The sequence below is a fragment of the Pleurodeles waltl genome, chromosome 9 (genome assembly GCF_031143425.1).
Source record: "Pleurodeles waltl isolate 20211129_DDA chromosome 9, aPleWal1.hap1.20221129, whole genome shotgun sequence".
NCBI classification, from domain to species: domain Eukaryota; kingdom Metazoa; phylum Chordata; class Amphibia; order Caudata; family Salamandridae; genus Pleurodeles; species Pleurodeles waltl.
Genome location: NC_090448.1, coordinates 517,392,798 through 517,411,776, shown reverse-complemented (window position 1 = coordinate 517,411,776; position 18,979 = coordinate 517,392,798). Strand labels below are relative to the sequence as shown.

Here is an 18,979-nt window from a genome sequence, read left to right as displayed (position 1 = left end):
TGTCTTATCAAATACTGCGCCGGGCGTGGGCTAAAGAGAGAAATCGGGACATGTTCTAGTACTAGTAATCTTCTTTAGAGTCTTCCTCGTGATCAGGTCCTTTGAGAGCCGAACAGTGATTTTCTTTTTTATGTTTATCAGAAGGCATAGATCACGTAGGGCAGTCTCACAGCTTCCAGTTAGTTTTCTGCCTTGGGCTCTCCATCCAGCTCATTTGTCATCTTAACCTATCGCCATCTCCTTCATTTGAAGCCTATCCCATTTTTTTTCGAAAATCTGTTTATTAGTATTTTCAGTGTGTTATAACATTTAGACTTGCATCAATAGTAGGATAACAAATTTGTGCAATTATTAGTTGACTAAATTAGCACAACTGTCAAAGGTAGACATTGGAACGACTAACAGCAAAATCTTAAGGCAGATGGTTCATCCACACACTATAGAACTTGCATAAAACAGGATTGATTAATGTACGAGCACTCCCAGAGAAGTCCATACACTGGAATCCTGAATCTCATAGATAATTTGAAAAGCTACAGATACCACAGTGTCACTTGAAACCACTCCTGAAGATCAGCGTATACGTACCACATTATGCTTGCAAGTGTGCATCTTTAGGCAAATCACAATTGACAATAGGAACATAAACGAACTTTGGAGGACTGTCTCTACAAGCAGCAGTTTAGGACTGAAGTGTGTCTTCGAGGGCAAGGGGACCCCTCTGTACTGTCCAATCGTACCAGTATAGGGCGGAAACGTGCGCACACCACAGACCCCTGTCTCCCATATAAACCACAACCACAGCCCGAAAGCCGAGGTCGGAACTGCTGCTCAAACTCCAGCATCCAACTCCTCTCGCACCCACACCAGGAGCAGATACGCGCTTACCACGGCAGTCAGACCGATTCCTCCACATCCGAGCCCTGCCCCAGACCTCGCAAGCATGCCATCATCGCCTCCCAGCTAACTGATAACGGATACTTGCGCAGCCCCAGTGCATCCTCCCTTGCCAACAAGACTCCCTCCGCGCCAGCCCATGCCTCAAATGAATATTTCCAAGCCCGCACAGCTGGTGGGTCGGGTGACTTCCACCGACGGGTTATCAATCTCCTGGCAGTTATCAAGCCTAGCTCCAGAAATCTTGCTGGAGCTTAATGCCGCGTGTCCCTAGGAAAGAGGCCCAGTATACAAGTCTCCCAGGTGAACGGAATCGGTCGCGACGCGTACTCCGACCTACCACCGCCCCCCAATAGTGGCGCAAGGATGGACAGGACCATAGCATATGAATCATGTCCGCGTCAATGTGGGAACAACGGGGACAGGCCGCATCGCGGCAGGCAAAATATCTATTTATTCGGGCTGGAGTGAGGTATTCCCTGTGAATTATATAAAATTGAATCAAACGGAATCTGGACTTACGTGGTATATTAACATGGCCGGAGAGGGCTGATTTCCATTGCGTGTCTGTGAATGAGGTAGTTGCATCGCCATCCCATGCCGCACGCACTGTATCGCATTCCAGGGCTGTGTGCAAGCGCAGTGCTTCAGTAAACCATCCAATTAGGTGATGTCCCCGTCCCATCACCTGTATATACTGTACCAACAGATGCGTGGGAGGAGCAATAGACAAGTCACCCCACTTACCCGCAAGAGACCTCAGCAATGAATTATACAGCAGAAACTGCCCTGCAGGAAGGCCCGATTCCTGTACCAGCACAGGAAATGATATCAGTTTACCATCATCATAGAGGTCGCCCAGTGTATACAGCTCTGCCGCATGCCACGCACGTAGCTCGGGTCCCGACGTAACTATAGAGCCACGGGGAGTGCCCAGCAACGCCGGCGCAAATGGGACCGCCTTCCCAGCAATACGCAGAGACCTACGATAACAGCTAAAAGCTACCTTAAGGTGTAACTATCCCGGTAACGCCACTCGTGTTAACGGGTGAAATAGGTGCAACACTTGCATTAGGGACCAAGGGCATTCCGTAGTTGCCATGTCAGCGAGGTGCAGGCCCGCCAGCCACTTGGACACCCATTGGAGCGGAGATGCCAAATAGTAATGCTCCAGATTAGGGACCAACAGGCCACCCCTCTCCAGTGGCAAATACAATTTCCTTAGCGCAACTCTGCATCTTCCCCCATTCCAAATAAAGTCCCTCAATGTAGACTCCAGGTGCTTGAAGAAACTAGGAGGAATATAGTGCGAGATGTTATTGAAGTAATATAATAGATGTGGCAGGACTATCATTTTTAATAGCGCTATCCTACCTGCCACCGACAACGGCAACGTCTGCCAGAATGCCATCTCGGATTTGATTGAGGACACCGCTCTCTTAAGATTGCCATCTATTAGGTTGTCCTCTTGGTGATAAATGCGGATGCCCAGATAATGGAATGCGCGGGGCTGCCAGGGAACCACACTCCCAGAAAAACTAAGCTCTGGATTTGAGAGCGTGAGGTCAAAGGGGAAAAGGCAGGACTTGGACCAATTAACCCTAAGCCAGTTTTTTGAGTAAGTCATCGCATTCCGGCCCTCTGCGCCCTCGGGCAAGCCTACCACTCGTATGTTATTTCCCCGAGTGCGCCCCTCCGCATCCTCCACACGGCGTTCCAACTCCACCACTCTCGCCAGAGCACCCCCCACATTGGCCTCCAAGTGAGACGCCACCGGTGCCAGCTTATCCACTCTCGCTTCTATCATACCTGTCTTGTCCGCCAGGCTGCGGTGGTCAGCGTGTAGCAGGACAAGGTCACTGGCCACCTTGTCAATCTTGGCTTCTAGAGAAGTGCGAGCTCACTCCAGTGAGTCGCTGATGCGCTCCACTGCAGCCAACACAGCATCCAGCTTTTGGCTGTCCTGCGCCGCAGCATCCTGCGCTCTCCCAGTTCCAGTGCCAGAGCGAAGGCGTCCCGTCCCAGCCATAGCCAAAGTCTATCTGCGCTCCAAATTGGCATCACTCCACACTCCGAGCAACTCACCACCAGCAGCGCACCCAGAGCTCACCAGTGTACTCAACCAGCACAGAAGGACCAGGTTAGGAGGACAACGTAGCAAATGCGTCAGCCGTGCAATAGTTCAGGCCCTCCAAGTCGGCTCCTATGCCCTCTCCACCAGCCACCATGATGGCGCGATTTACCCAGTACCGTGAGTCCACAGGGATCGTCTCTCCGCCACCAGTTCCGCAACCAGCAGCGAATCCGCCGTCAACTCGCCTCCGGTGTTCACTGGGCAAGTGCCTCTCCAGTCCACTGAAAGGCCGGGCCCGCTTGCTTGCACCCCAAAAATGGCACCGCGCAGCAGCACGAGCAGCCCAACCAGTAATTCACTTGCGGCCTACCTTCATCCTCTTTTCACGAAGTTTCCAGCCACCAGCTCCAGCCCTCAGGCGCTCTAGGCAGGTTCTCCCATCAGGGGCAGACTACTCGAATCAGGCCATGTGGCTGGGAGGCCCCACACCTCCCTCCGGCACCATAGCGCTCTGCCCGGGAGGCCGACCCCAACCACCACTCGCCTCCCGACCTCTCAGGCTCCTCTTCTGTTCTAAGGGGGCGCCAGCCCCCCAGGTGCCCCCCTCAAGCGGGCCCTGGCGGTCAGGCCCCTCGGCGCTTTAATCATGCGCCGCTACGAGGCCGCGGCCGCCACCCACCAAAGCCCGGCAGGTTGCGGACCCACGTGGGCCCAGCTCGGTACTGTTCAATGCCGCCTCCAAGAACTGGCGCCTGGGATCACTGCGATCCGGGGCGCCACAGTGGTGCAGCACCCCCTCCAACTGGGCGCCGCCGGCCCACAAACCCCCGTATAACGCCGGATAAGCCGGGCGGTGTGTGGAGCTCTCCTAGCTTGCGTCTGCCATGTTCACCGGCTTGGCCACGTCCCCCCATTTAAAGCCTATCCCATACATCATTCAGAGAGTTGAGTCGCCAGGATCTACCCCTGTTCAAAACACTTTGCTTCGCTGGGAACCACAATATGTACTTGATGCCATTAGATGTCATTTATCACTTGATAGTTGAAAAGGTTTCTGCATTGGCTGTCTTGCCTGTGTGAAATCTGGAAAGAGAGCATATTAGTGCTGTCCTGTCTCAGCAGACCAAACTGTCTTTCTGCCTGTAGGATTACATCAGGGTCTCTAAAATTGAATTCTTCAGCAATAATTTCTTTGGGTTGTTCTCCAGGCCAAGCCGAGGGAACTGGGGTCAGAAGGGCACCTTCAACTGACAAGAAGGTAGTAGCTCCCCTTTGAGCTGAAGTATTGGACATCTAAAAAGGGCAGCGAGTCAGACACGAGAAGTAAAGCAGAATGTCAGAAACAGCACAGCAAGCAGCACAAATCTCTAAGCATTGAGCTTACTTGAAACCTGGTGGTTTAGACACCGAGATGTGAGAAAATTCATATTCAAGATTGGACCACACATTCCACCAGCTTACAGATGACAGGAAGTTAAATTTCTTTCTCTGTATAGTCCAGACCGCTTCCAGTGGACACTAGATGGAATGCATGTAAATGCTGGTTTCTGGTGTTTAAATGCCTTATACTTATTTAATCTTAACTGGTTTTCTATTTGAAACAAGTGACAAACAAATTTACTTAAGGCATCTGTTGCCTCTGGAATAACACCCAGTTGTCTTTTCTTAAACAAATGATGAAAAGAGAAAGGGAAATTATAGAGGTTAAAGGAATAACTGTTTGCTTTAGAGAGGGTTCACCTGTGAAAACCAGGTGAAGAAACCCCTAGGTCAACTGAGAGGCTATGAAAACAGTTTAAAAGCTTAGTGGTGAACAGTGGCAGTGGAAATCAATCTAGCACACTAGCTTTATACCAGATTGATTGAGATTGAAAATCAGATGCCTTCACAATCACAGGCAAAGTGCACGTAATTGTGGGGTCACTTGTCCTATTGTTGTGTGTCAACAAAGTTTTCAATGAACTGTTGTGAGGCTTCTGATTCAGTGTACTGTAGAAAATGACCTTTGATAGGGTTACTGTATTTTAGACCCACAATTTGGCAGATGTTAATTAGGGTGTCTCTCAAACCTGGATAGGTATAGATGCTCAGTGTTACTTCTGCTGTTCCCAAATTGATTTTTTTGGCTTTGTGGAAGCCAGGACATGTTGTTGCATGGAAATGTCATGTTGATTAATCTGTGAACCCCAGTGGTCTTTTTCTGAGGCAGAAAGTAACTTGTCAAGTTGATTTCTATTTCCAGTCTAAGAGGAGAATAGCTGATGCTTTAAGAAGCAAGCACACATTTCAGGAAGTTGAGAGGGACCGAAGTAGCATATAGTAGTGTATAAGAGTGCGTACAGTGGTGATATTGTACTCTTAAACATAGGAAATTATAATTGGGCTTCATAGTTTGCAGTGTTTAATCACTTGGCTTATATACCAACCTGAAAGGGAACTAATAGAGGATGCAACTTGTATCAACTTGAAATATGGCAGTAGGCCATCAGAACGGTTTCCTAAATGGGCACAATGATTTTTATAAAGCATAGGGTGGGAGCTTATTAATGATTAATTTGAAGAAGCTGCTCACCCACACTTTATGACCAGGTGGAAACTCAACTAGAGTGACCTCCTGGTCTTAAGAGTTTCATACCTTCCAGGCTAACAGTTTTCCAGAACTGTTTCATCTGAGTCGGGGGAGCCAAATTGTATCATACTGCGTCTTAGGGAGGCTTCTTGGGAGCTTGCTCTCACTCCTCCTTCACAAGGCTGAGGTCCCTTGACAGGATGGCCAAACAGAAAGTCAAAGTGATTAAACACTACTCACTTCTGAGGCAAGCAGACAACATGCATGGCAAGTGGACAACCCACTTATGCCTGAAGGGCTCGGACAGGCCCATGATCATGCCTTTGAGGGTCTTGTTGAATCTTTTGAGAAGCCCATTGGTCACCCAATGGTATGGGGATGACAGTGTATAGAGAACTTGTAAGTTACCTCACCCTTGTTTCACATTGTCTTCATGTATGTTGACAAATTGATACCCCAGTCAGATCCCTCCTTCTTGTGGAACCCCACTCAGGTAAAGGCCTCTGTAAGTGCCCTGGCCACTGCTGGCAGAGTCACTGTCCTCTGATGTGTGGCCTCTTGATACTGCTTGGCATGGTCCACCAAGACCTGGATAAAGCTGTCCAGAGGGGCTACAATGTTGCCCTTTCAATATGGGTGCCAACAACAGAAATAAGAATCAGGGGGGGGGGGTATTTTGCTTTCCCCCTGGGTTCCCACTGGCCTTGCAGCTAGCACAGGACCTACAGAAGGCATTTGAGGCAAGTGTCCTCCAGGGCCAATAGAAGTGGATGGCCAGCAGTGTAGAGGTCTTGGCCTGCCCTGGATGTCCTGCCAGGGGTATGTCATGAGCCAGTCGCATTAGGAAGGACCTGTAGCTGGGGGGACCACAAACCGGTTGCCCCAGGCATGAGAACTTAAGGTTCACTATTCAGGCGATCAATTTTCAGTAAATCAGATGATAATCAGAGGTGTCACCAGCTGCCTGAACCCAGGCCTGCTGCCACAGGCCCTCAAAAGTGAGGCACTGTTTCTGCACTTGGCAGAAGTCTGCCCTGGATAGGCCCCCTTCAGTATCCTGCTCAGCCAACTTGGGTAAGGCCTGGGAGCAGCAATCTCCACTGTAGGTTCCAGGACTTCACCCTCAACTTCAGCTTTCTCCTGGACCATGGGAATCTCAGCGGATGTTTTGCCAAGCCTCCTGTCCTTCCTCTTTTTGGGTGGGACCTGGATGGTTGTCCCAGGCTCCAGGTCCTGGTCTCTCCTCTTGGGCTGCCATTCAGTTTGTGGTCAGCAACCCTAACATCTCCAAGTGAGACTGAAGTTCCTCCTCTTTCCAGGTGGTGTGTTCCATGTCATTACCAAGCAGACAGTCCATAGGCATGTCTGGACTCATAGCTCCCCTTAAGGATGTTGAAGCACACCACCCTGTTCAAATGGAATCAGAGCCACAGGGTAGTGGCTCTCATGGTGGTCAGTTGTTACATTCTGCGATACTGTATTAGGGTTTCCCTGCTCTGAAGGCGCAAGATGACATATAACAGTAGTTATGGTGGCCCCCTTGTCTCTTGGAGCCTGCCCCCTCTTCCCATTGATAGTGACCCACAGCCTATCCTTTTCAGCATTGTTCGGCATGGGAATCTTTCGTACAACTCTTTCACCTAGGGACACTAGGGTAATCTCTGTACTACTCTGACGCTAACTTGAGCAGCCTTCTCCCCAGGCAGTACGCTGGCTGTCCCTGGTGTCTGCCCAAGAGTGGGGGGGCTCCTGCATTTTAGGTTACTGTGTTTCCCCCTTGATGTGCCCATGCCTGTATCCCTCATAGTATTTAGGGGGAAAATGTCCTGAGGATTTCTTCTCAGAATAACCACCTTTCTTCTGGTCAGGATGGGACTTGGATTCCTCCCACTAAGACCAGTTTTGGGTCCTTTTGAGGACTTATTTTTTGTCTTCCCCCTTATTCTTCTGGTGAGGACCGTGAGCACCCCTTTGGTGTCCCCTATCACCGCTAATACATTCTTGTGGACCATAGTGGTGAATTAGTAGTCTACCTTCTTGGCAAGCTCCCTAGGACTTAGAGCTTGCTACCTATTAGGTGTTGGTGTTGCTCTGGAAAACAATGACTGAACATTTGCTCTCTGGAAAACAAATTGTACAGCTCCTCATAGGTGTTTACCTCACTACTTTTCACCCAAACATCCAGTGCCTTACTGAAATACCCAACAAAATCCACCCAAGACTGGTTCGGCAGCTTCAGGCGGTCCCTTAACTTCAACCTGTCATTATCAGGGAAGCCAACAAAGAATACTTACCTTCGGTGGGTATGTCGGAAGACTGGCCCCACAATCCACTCGGGGACCCTCTTCATCTATATGGCTACCTCAAAGCCCTTAAACTACTCATCTAGGTCACCACTCCACCCCAAAGGTAGGCACCAGGTCTTTCAGTATGTGGAATCTTTTATCGTTTGGACACTGGGAGATTCTTGCTGGACCATGAATGTTTGGCTTTCAGATCCAGCTTTTTCAGACTCACTTCATGAGCCAATAAGAGTTTTATATCATCCTCCTCATTCCCTGTTTCCAACTTCTATTTGGCCAGCTGCAACCTGAGGTATTTCTCAGTTCTCCTGTCCCCTAGCTCTTCATGGGTCAAACTGGTGGAAAACCCATTGCTCCTGGCAGGGTACCTTGATCCTCTAGGCAGGGATTCCTACTCCTGCTTGAGCTCTGGATCCACTTCTCCTTGCAGAGCTTCCTCAACACTGATAACTTGAGGCTGTTAATGCTGCAAAGGGGCAACTCAGTTTTCTCAAGCAGGTATCACAGTAACTGGATCCAAACGCTTAACACCAATATAAGACATTGGGGTATTGGTTGAGAGAAGTGGAATCCTCACTCGGGCAACAACCACAATCATTGTCAGAGTGAACCACAGAAAGTCACTAAATTAACCTTGGGTGAACCTGCTGGTAGACTGCACAAAAGTAGTCAGGCTTAGCTTAGAGACAATATTTAAAGTATTTATGCCATAGACAAACAGCAATAAAATGAAAACACAACAAAAGCCCCAAACCAATTTAGAAAATTAAAGTAAATTTTAATAAATAAAGTTACACAAGAACAACAAAAATCCAATCACTAGATTCGTAGATATTCAATGTAATTTGTTTTGTGGAAAATAGCACCAAGAACCAGAAAGTGTCACTCTTGGCTGTGGTTGCGCAGGACTGGAGGAAAGTCATAAATTCAGTTGCTGACCAAATACAGGGGCAGGTAAATCCCACTGAAATGTCTTACGTTCTGGTATGAAGAGTTTTGATCGCATTGGAGGCAGCCACGAGGAGACGGGCGGTCGTCACTTTATTGTGAAGAGCCTGTCATCACTGGAGCTTTGCATTGGCGGCCACCTTGGGCTTTCGTTTCTTTGGCACAAAGTGCAGGTCTCACATTGCCAGACGTCGCAGATGGTTGCTATCAGCATGAAGAGCAGTTCTCACTGGAACTTCGTGTTAGTGGTTGTCGCAGACGGCAGAGTCTTGGTGTGAATGGGCCCATTCTCCCTCGTGTAAAACCTAACCTCAGGATTTTCACCTTTTCCTTCTTAGAGGAGCATCACTGAAGCCAGCCACGGGTCCAGGTCCTGGGGGGGTAGGGAGCCCTCTTGGGTATCCGGGCACTCTCCAGCTGAGTCCAGCAACAGGGCTCATGAAGGTCAAGTTGCAACTAGTCAGCTGCTCAGTTGCAGGGCATCCTCTGAAAGCTTGTTGTGTCCCTGTAGCCCACACAGGAGGTTGTCAGCTGACCCTTGGAGACCATGTAGGGCAGGCATGCCTTAGACATCTGGAAAAGGGGGTGTAGGCCCTTAGGCTTTTCCTTTAAAGGTCAGGAAGATTGAGTGAATACACCCTAGGAAATTCTGCTTGGGGAAGCAAGAGCCTGCCTCACACCCGAGCACGTTTTGTGGCTCTATCTGAGAGGAATATACAAAACACTACAGGAGAACCAATCACAGTAATGTGACTGGACACTGGCAGAAAGGCACATTTGGTTTGGGCATAAAAGTGCCAACTTGTAATAACCATAAAAGAGGCTTTTAAACCACATTTCATTTGAGTGCAAGCAATATTTTCTTATCTGCTCCCATATGGTAGTTATTTTTTATTACAAAACAACATTGATCCAACCAGAGGAAACCCCCCACCAATGTCTAATCCAATTCCAATAACTATTATTATTATCACCCATGCAGCATAGATACAAAACAACCATTCCAGGAAAGATCATTGAAATTTCCATTCATTACTCCATATTAAAAATTATTTTTCATAATTTATTAAATATAACTCAAACTTCCTACCATATCAAAACAAAAAGGACAGAAAAGTGCAAAAAATAAAGTGCACGTGATTTAGAAACAGCAAAATTGACAACAAATCTCCCACATATCTAATAGCACAAAAGAATTTAAAAAGCCTGTTGGTTGACCATTCTTCAAATTGAATAAATATTTATTAATGTCCGGGTTCGAATCCCCAATTTTTGTCCTCCACTCGATTCCAAAAAAAACAATCCAGGCTACAGCGTTATTGTAGACGTTCCGACCTAATAACAGTTCTAAGGCAAATTCCGGGCTCCAAAAAGGGTCTTCATCAGGATTTATAGGTAGGGAACATCTAAATAAATACAAAGATGTCCAATCTTAATATTGTACTACAGTATTACTTTGAGTTCCATGCTATATCATTGCTCACCTAGAATCAACTCCATCTTTCAGTCAGCATGTTCTTAGTTATATCCCCGAAATTTCTTAGACCTACAAAATGAATATAATACACTAACAAAATTAGATAATCTTAAATATATGTATTACGTCCTACGCATCCCCTCAAAAAATCTTATCATGAAGCACATAAATCCATTAACATGATCCTCTTCCTCAACTGGGTAAGGCAATGTGTTCTTCTGCAAAGTTGTTATTTCCTCCTTAGGGTCCCTTTGGATAAACACATATATATTTCTCCTTTAGATGTCAGGACTACAAAACACAATCTAATTTAGCTAGACGCGTGACCTTACCATCTATAAATATTTTTGATGTTTATTATATATTTAATTTATTATTTATATTATTCCGTAAAAAGACCAAAACTTTCAATTATACCATGCTCCAATAACAAATAAAATCCTAACTCTCTTATCATAGATAGCCATCTTGACAAGTTGGCAAAATTACTTTTGCCAATGTACTTTGTCAATTAACTCCCTTTCACCCAAATAGCATTTTCACAGTGCTAAAGATCTTATCAATGATGAAAATCACACATCTTGCCCATTCTGTATAGCAAAACCTTTTGCAAACACACCCGAAAGGTCAAACTAAATGTCATGATACCTTGCAGTAGCAATCGCCGGTTTACTCCACACACTCTCGGCTCCCGTCTCTGTAGTTCAACCCGCGCGGAAAGAAAGCTGTGTTTAAATAACCAACGTCGCATTCACGTGCACGACGTTTAAAAAATTTTGTAATGCAGACTTAAGCAGCGTCTTACAAACGCGGGCACAAGAGCTCCAACATGAATTACTCCGTACCACATTAGCATACATTTTTATTGCATCGTAGTCAACATCTACCATTCCACGGCTTAAACAAATTTTCTAAAATGATCTATCATCAGACGCTACATTTTATGTTCAGCAACAAATATCACCAATTGCAGTAAAAGCACATCATGATAACATTTGCGAGTTACGTCGGCGTTCACGTGCACGACGTTTGAAAATATGTTTAGAATATGGACGTAAGCAGCGTCTTGCAAACTCCGTACCTCATTAGCATACATTTTTATCGCCTCCGTAGATCAGATGCCACATTTTATTTTCAGCGACAAATATCACAAAATGCAGTAAAAGCACTTAATGATAACATTTGCGGGCTAGTGGCATATTATCCAATATCCAAAACAACAAATGTCCAATTATTTAACCAAAGTACTCACATCCTATCCCAATGCATAGATATTAAATTAACCTCTATGCTACTGTTTCATTTCTTCTAACCTCACAAAAAAAAATTTGTGTCCTACTATCCACTGTATAACCACATTACTCACATCATACCCATTCGCATAGATAAGTTAATTAACTTCTATGCTGTTGCTTTAACTATTCTAACCTCACAAATATCCTGATCGCATATCAAAATTGACCCTCATATGTCTCTCTACTCATTATAAGTGTCACATCTGCTGCAAAACACAGTCTGACACCACTTGTATCCCAACAGAGTATCTCTGACCCTCATTGACAGGAAGCTCTTATCCATTGGTCAGGCCTGACGTCTGTCTAGCTATCTCCTCATACTCATTCAGACCCTGTGATACTGAGTCCAGGAGATGACTCCATTTACATTCACGTAAATTTGAGATGTCCGCTATATCACCAGCCCGTTGATTGATACACATTTTTTCAATCCATCTCATTGAGTCTGCCGCATGATTCAATGTTGAAAAATGGTCAACCAAAGGTGCACCCTGTACCTTGCATCTAATACGGCTACAGTGTTGCAAAATGCGTACCCTAATTTTCTGAATTGTCTGTCCAATATATAATAGATCACATGGGCATTTAATCACATAAATAATATTCATGCTATTACAGTTAGTATGTTCCTTCAGTGTCACAGACATATGTTTGTACTTAAAGATTTTTGTATCCAGACATAATGTACACGCTTTACATACCCCACTTTATAATGACCAACAATCTCTGGTATGTTCAACATAGAAAACAGAGAGGGTTTCGGAGGTTCAGCTAAAAAAGAGCTAACTACCCAATCTTTGATATTCTTACCTCTCTTAAAAGTATACATCAGAGGGGGTGCTGAACATCAATCTCATCTGAGATCAAGGTCCAATATTGATTAATAATCTTTTTTTATTTCAGTGCTCCTGGTACAGTATGTTGTAACACATATCATTCTACTATTTTAATTGGTCCGCCTTCTAGGCTCAAGTAATTTTCACTATGGCAAAACCAAGCCCTCTTACTGCTTTCCTAAGCAGACTCCTAAGGTAACCCCTAATACTCAGCAGCCCCATAAGAGCTTCTGATTCTTCAAAAAAGTCCTGCTTTCGAGAGCAGTTCCTCTGAATACGGAGAAATTGTCCTTAAGGGAGGTTATCCCTCAAATTTCGAGGGTGATGACTAGTATATTGTAACAGGGAATTTCTCTCACTCTCTTTCCTGTATAAAGTAGTATATAGTTGGTTCCTCTGCAACTTAATAGTTATATCCAAAAAGTTTCTTTCACACAAACTATACTGTATGGTAAATTGTATATCCTGTGACCTTTCATTTAGCAATTTGTGAAATTCTAGCAAATCATATGGCGTGCCAGTCCAAATCATTAAAACATCATCGATATAACGTTTCCACAAAGCTATATGTTCAAAGTATGGCATTGATCTATCATATATGGAATGTTTTTCATAGTTATCCATATACAAAATCACTACATCTGGTGCAAAGGTAGCACCCATGGCAACTCCTTTTCTTTGCAAATAAAAATCTCCCTGAAAAAGGAAAAAATTCTTAGTCATTGCTATCTCCAAAAGATCAACTAAGAAGCTCGTAGGTACTTGGGTCGGTTGCGATCTCTTATTCAATACCTCTCTAATAACCTGTAGCGCATGTTTTTGTGGAATGTTAGTGTATAAGGAAACAATATCCATCGTTACCAAGATTTGCTTGTCTGAATCAAAATGTAAATTGTCAATCAATTTAATTGTCTCCATGGTATCCCTTAGATATGCCTCGGTCGCCTCAACTAAAGGTTTCAAGAAAATATCCACATACTACTAGTTAGCACGTATTAGATGTAATATGCATCCCAGTGTTAGTGTATGGCAGAGGTAGGCCTCACAACAGTGAAAAATACCTTTGGGAGTTTCTCACTGCCAGGACATGTAAAACCTATACCCACATGTACAACTTTTTAAATACTTATCACCCTGCCTTAGGACCTGTTAGGCCTGCCTAATGGATGAGTTATATGTTTTAAAAAGGTAGGTTTAGGCCTGGTAAAAGGTTTATTTTGCCAGGTTGAAATGGGAACACACTGCATAGCAGATTGCCGTGGCAGGTATGAGACATGTTTCAAAGGGCTACTTTAGTGAGTGGCCCAATTAGTGCTGGTGCTGACTAGTAGAATTTAATTTATTGTCCCTGGGTACATTTAGTACCATATACTATGGATTTATAAGTAAGCTAAATGTGCCAATTAGGTGTATATCGATTTTACCATGTTTGAGGGAGAGTGTGTTAGCACTTTGCCACTGGTTAGCAGGTGGAAAGTGTGCAGAGCCCTACTGCCAACAAAAAATGATTTTGGCAAAAAGCTTTGGGTAACACCATGTCAAAGATGTCAGGTCTAACAGCTGACTTGGCTGTTTTATTTCTGGCCCTGCAAGTACTTGTAGTGGGCACAGTTTAAGGTTATTTGTTGGCCATTACAGTCTTTCTATGTCTGCGGGACCAGCAGTTCCTGCACATGTCAAATATTTCCTCTCAAACCCTTTGTGATGCCACAGTGGGCTCTAAATGTGGTAATTTCTTCCCCAATGTGTGCTTCTTTTGAACAAATGCACAGCAGTCTAGTAAGTCTCCTGAATAAGCTACCATTGCACTTGCACAGGTAGTACCTGTCCTTGACATCTGTCAGGCTGTGACGTGGGTGTCAGTGCACACATTTGTGAACCACTATTGCCTTGACAGCCAGTTCTGACTGGAAGGGCATTTCACTTGTTCAGTCCTACCAGGATGTTTGATCTGAGGCATTCCACAAGTCCACCAGATTGGGAGGTACTAGTTTGGGATCTATTCTAAAGGTGAGTTACTTACCTTCTGTAACAATTCATCTCTGCTCTCCCACCTCTGGGTTCTGTGGAATGACCTCTTTTTTCATCTAAAAAGGTCCCAAACTAGACTATTTAATAAAATAGACCCACTGATGGCTAATTGCAAGTATGTGCATTTGTGTATGCAGTTCTGTGTGTATAGGTACGGGGCTGAACAAGGGTGGGAGCTGTGAGTTTCTATTCAGAGTAATGTAGAATAAAGTTTTGTTGTGCTTAGCCACTCTGGATGCAGGTCAGAGTTGGATAGGCCACGTTTCCTATAGATCTTCAGTATGACCAGTGAATGATTATACATTGCCTTATGACACCCCATGTTTGTTCAAGACATAATTGGGTTTTTGTAATTTCAGAGCCATTTGTATTAACCCAGTGTCTGACATTATACCTGTTTCTTGTTATTTTAATTTTACATACCTCACAGCTGACAATAGCTATTAAATGTTTACATTACTGTGTGAATGTATACAACTGGATCTCCTCTGAAAGTCATTGATGAAAAAGCCAGTGTTGTTAGGAAAAGCTCAGCCAACAGCAGTGCCTGATTTGTAAAATAATAAGTGCCGGTGCTCAGAGTTTTTCTCAGAAACCCGCAGCCAACACTGACAAAGTTTGGGTTGTCAAATACTATGTCTTTGCTGTCTTCAGACTCCCAGCCCCTTTATTTTGCACTTCCTTTTTCAGACCTGCTTTTTAAGTCAACGCCTACCAGATGGCATATTTCTCTGGTTGCGATAAAGACATCTTGGTGACATTCTGAAAGCTTCCCTGGGACTGCATTCTGCCCATTGCTTACAATTGGCTTTGTGGTTTGTAACTCACATTTGTTTGCTTTCTGTTTACTGGCTTTCTTTTAGTCTGTCCAGTATGTCTTTGTCCCTCCCGTGGAGCATAGCCTGTTTATCCTCACTCCTTGCATTCTACCACCAGTGCTCACTTTCTGCAAATACACCTCCAAATTTTGTTCTTTGCACATTCGCTGTGCATTCAGAGACAGAGGTCAAATATCAGGCTGTGACTTCCGAGGGAACTTGGTGTTTACTTTTTTTCCACTGACTTCAAAATGAGACAACTTATATGACAATCTTACTGGCTACTGGGGGTACGAAAGGAACATTTGTTTTCTAGCACAAAACAACATTTAAATGTCCATAACTGAACTATGCAAATAAATGAGAATTAGGAAAGCACAAATGAAGCACATTCTTTTTTTTTAATTCTGCAGTGTGATGGGAACAAATATTACAAAAATAAATCAATACACAAAGTGATACCATTTCCACACATTATCGTTTGTGCTGTATAATTTTATAGGTAAAAATGTATGTGCAAATGTAATGGTAATTTAAGTGAAAATTTGTTATCTGTAATGGCATTGCTCTACTACACAATACGTATTCCACTTTACGCCATTCCACTCCATGCCACTCCACTCTGTGTCGCTCCATTCTGACACTGTCACTCCACGCTGTGACAGTCCGCTCCACTTTAATACACTCCACGGCACTGTACTCTGAAACTTCACTCCACTTTTCAGTTCTCTACATTACTTTACTCCACTCTATGCTATGCAACTCTGACACGCCAATGTACGCCCCTCCACCCTATGACACTCTACTCCACTTTGTGGCACTTTACTCTAGGCCACGTGTCAGTCACCAGATCCAAGGGGTCTGTGCACGTTCCCAACACTTCCACCACAAGACCGCTCCAATACTCTGATTAGTTTTGTCACAGAGTCTAAAAGAGTCCAAGTGGGGAAAAGGGGATTAGGAAGGGAACAGCTGGGGAGGGGACCTGTAGGAAGCAAAAGGTTAAAACACACAACATCAAAATTACATCTCATGAAATCAGTACTAGGCTATGACTCTAAGCATCGTCATTCTGAAAACATGAACAACCTAAGAATAGATTTAAAATGACTAGGCTTCAAGATGACTGAATACCTGTGAGGGAATCAGGAGAGGTAAAATGAAACTTTCAAATTCAAGTACTTTCTTTTGCATGAGAATCAGGAAACAATCTGAATAAGTTCTGAACCATCATATGAATCTTTTTTAAGAATACATGTCAGGAACACACAACATTCTATCTAGAACTCTGACCTTTTTTGTTCTCTCAAAATGTTGGACCATGAATTGCGCATAATGAATAACAGAATGCGGATTCAAGGAATAAATCATGTGACTTGTCAACTCGAGTACTAACAAGTAAATGCTTTAGGAAGGTAGCGTACAATGAATAACATGAATAAAGCACGAGGAAAGAATCGCGCATCTTGCCGATTCGAATGCCACCATGTAAGTGCCAAGGAATGGTAGCGCACAATGAATAACATGAATTAAACACGAGGAAAGAATCGCGCGTCTTGCTGATTTTAGTAACAGCATGCAAATGCCACGAAACGTCCAAGTGCACATTCACACGCGCAAGAATAAATTGTTTTTCATGTAAGAATAAGGCCCAAGAATTCGAGCGCACTCGATAACGGGGGTCGGGGGCCCAGACCAACCTCCGTATTACCGCCCTGCTTAAGGATCACCAATGTAGTATGAAAGGCAGAGGCCTGGAAGATCAAAGTAGGCCACCAGAACAGGAGCTCAGGAAGTTGCTGCTGCTCTGCACCAGGACCAGGAGCTGGGCTGGCTCCCTTTTATAGAGTCTTGGCCCAGCCCACAACCACACCCAGGCATGCTGCAGGGAAAGTTTCTAGAAGGCCCTGGAAAGGGACCACACCCTGACACACTCTGAAAGCCTGCAGCAATACATTGCAAATGAACAGTATTTATAAGCACCTTAAAAATAAGTCTTCAGGATTGAACTCTGCAATGCAAAAGGTTAAACAACAACATCTCAGCACAATGCATAAATTACGCTGTCTTGAGAGTGCTGGGTTTTTGCATTCTAGTCGCCTGTAGAGCGCGCACTGCCCTGGTGTTGACACCACACCACTCTCAACACTTCACTCCACTTCACGACCCTCCAGTCTTAAAATCACCACTCTGTGACACACCACTGCAGTCCACTCAACTCCACTCCACTTTCCTCTCTACTCAATCTACTGTACTTCCCTCCATTCTACGATGCTCTCAGCCACTGTATGCAGTTTCCTCTATGCCACTTTACTGCACTTTGCGCCACTGCAGTCTGACCCTCCACTCCACAACCCTTCACTCTGACTCTCTACTCTCACACTCTTCTCCGCTACATGCCACTCCACTGTATGCCACTCTGTGACACTCCACCCTCACACCTCTGCCACTCTGCTCCACAATACGCAAATCTGTCTTTGCCACTCTTCACTCTATGCAATTCCCTTCACACCACTCCATTCCACACTGCTCCACAACATGCCACTCCACGACATGCCAATCCACTCCATGTCACACCAATCCACCCTACAACACTCCACTGCACGACACTCTACTCCACTGTATGACACTATACACCACTCAGCTGTATACCACTCTGTGCCACTCTACTCTGATACTCTGTGCTAGGGCACTCCATTCAATTACACTCTACTCCACTCTATGCCACTCCACTCTTTTCCCTCTAACTCCACGACCCTCCATTCTACAGTCCACAAAACTCCACTCCACGAGCAGCACTCCACAAAACCCGAATACTCCACTCTTCTTCATAACACTGTACTCCACTCTACGACACTCTACTTCACTCTGACACTGTACTCCACTCTACTGTGCTCTTCTTCACAATACGCACATCTCTGCATGCCACTTTACTACACTCAACGTCACTGTGCAATTCTCTGGCACTCCACTCTACAGTGTGCCACTGTATTCTGCTCCAGTCCATACCTCTCCACTCTAAACCACTACATCACTCCACTCTATGCCACACCACTCCTCTCTCGCCACTCAATGGCCGTTTACTGTACTCCCCTTCACTCTATGAATCTCCACTCAGACACCCTCTACTCTACAACACTCTGCAATCCTCAGCTCTGCGACCCTCCACTCTGCGACCCTCCACTCTGCAACCCACTCTGCTCCACACCAGTTTATTGCACTCCACTCCAAACCACTTTACTGCACTCAAGTCTTCTCCACTCTACAGCCTTCTAATCTATGATACTTCACTTCAATACTCCACTCTATGCCACTCCACTGTATGCTACTCCATTCTCACACTTTGACACTCCACTCTATGCCATGCCAGTTTGACACTTTCACTACAATCTATGCCACTCCACGCTGCTGTGCTTCACTCTACACCGCTCCGCTTCAGTCTACGCCACTCCACTCTGCTCTACTCTGATAAGCAATTCCTTCTATCCCACTCTACTCCACTCTATGCAATTCTCTCTACACCACACCACACCACATTACTCCACTCTACGACACTTCACTCTGTTACACTGTGCTCCAGCCAACGGTATGCCACTCTGTGCCACGCCACACCTCTTCACTCTATGCCACTCCACTCTACTCTGCTCTACACTGATACACAGTTCCCTCTATACCATTCTTCTCCACTCTATGCAAGTCCCTCTACACCACTCCACACCACATTACTCCAC

At 45.1% G+C, this 18,979-nt stretch overlaps 1 protein-coding gene across 2 annotated transcripts in view; it reads left to right on the top strand.

Annotated features, from left to right (window-relative positions):
* Window positions 1-18,979, top strand: part of SLC38A6 (solute carrier family 38 member 6) — a 324,618-nt gene that overhangs the window by 221,530 nt on the left and 84,109 nt on the right. The gene's annotated exons all lie outside the window — the stretch shown is intronic.